Raw genomic sequence first — 1,435 nt, 5'->3', positions numbered from 1 at the left:
CAGCAGGAAGGAAATATATCCACCGAGGGCCTCTGGTAATATGTTCTTAAAGACAATTAGGCAATTCCTACATCCTCTACCCCCAAAATAAACAAGCAGAGGTGAATGCTTTCTTTCACTATCCCATGTATGAACTGGTAACTCTCAAAACAACAATGGAGGTTATGAAATCAACTTTGTACTAACTTCGAGGGACATTATTAAGAGCCCGGGTCTTGGAACCAAGTCAGCAACTAAGTCTTCATTCTGTTTTATACTGTTTCCTTTCTGTGAATTTTTTTTTTCTTTTTCCCTATCTGAAAGTTTCACAGGGCTTATTCTGGTAATACCTCTAAACGGAAGCACTTCTCTAGCTGTCCTAGTACAAAATTCTCTTCTGTGACCTTTGGCAAGAAATCGGTTCTAGGAAAGAAAAGAAAGAAACAAAAGTTTGTTTGCTTTCTAATGACTGTTCCTCCCTCTCCAGGTACTCTGGGGATGAAGAGACGAAGGGGAAACGGAACAAACACCAAACTCTTAATCCCTCTCTCCTTTCTACACTGGCAGGTGGCGTTTGCTTTCCAACTCCATTTTAAAGCTCACAGCTCCGAAAAATACTACCTGAGCAAGCAGCGAGGACTTCACAACAAGGTCTTGCTCTAAGAAGGTAAGCAAAGATCCTACTGGTTAGGCGCGAAGACCGCCAGGCCAGTCGACCCGTCGGTTATTTACCGGCGGGATTTAAACCCGCTCCGGAGCGGGGGTGTGGTATGGGCGGAGCCCCGTGGCCCGTGTGGGCGGGGCGGAGGCGGGGATGCCTGAGGCTCAGCGCAGTGCAGGAAAGACCCGGGCTCCGGGAGCGAGCGCCTGTCTCTTTAAATGCCAGCGGCTGCTCTCCCGCCCTGGGAGCCCGGAGCCGGATCTACAATTCCGTCTCTCCCGCTCCGGCGCTTGTTGCTCGCCCGGCCCGAGCTGCCGCCGCGGGGCACGGAGGCTGCTTCCTTTTCCTCCTTCTAGGGAGCCCCACCTCCCCCAAGAGCAGGTTGAAGGGGAGAAGCGGCCCCAGGCAGAGGGAAGGGGTGCTGTGTGAAGAGGCGCCGCTCCCCACCTTCAAGTCTTGAGGCGCTGCGTAGCCGCGGGGGCAAGACGTGCGCTGCTCCCCCATGCCCAGCCTCGCAGCCACTGGCGCCCGGAGAGGAGAGACTGCGGAGCCCACACCTGCAAACTCGCCCTAGAAGTCTCAGGGTGCGGCGGGGGGCCCCTCCCAATTCCCCACGGCCTCCACCTCTAGGTGGGTGAGTTTGCGCAGGTAACCCGAGCTAGAGGGCGGGCGCGCGGGGGGAGGGGCGGGCAAGACGGGAGGAGAAAGCACCGCAGGTGAGCCAGGTAGGGCGGCTCACCTGCCCGGGCCGCGCTGCGGGGTCCTAGCCGGTTTCCTCAGCGATTGATGGGGGGG

This window comes from Lipotes vexillifer, unplaced genomic scaffold (genome assembly GCF_000442215.2).
Source record: "Lipotes vexillifer unplaced genomic scaffold, Lipotes_vexillifer_v1.1 scaffold84, whole genome shotgun sequence".
NCBI lineage: Eukaryota > Metazoa > Chordata > Mammalia > Artiodactyla > Lipotidae > Lipotes > Lipotes vexillifer.
The sequence above is the reverse complement of the archived record's forward strand: the minus strand, read 5'-3'. Positions refer to the sequence as shown.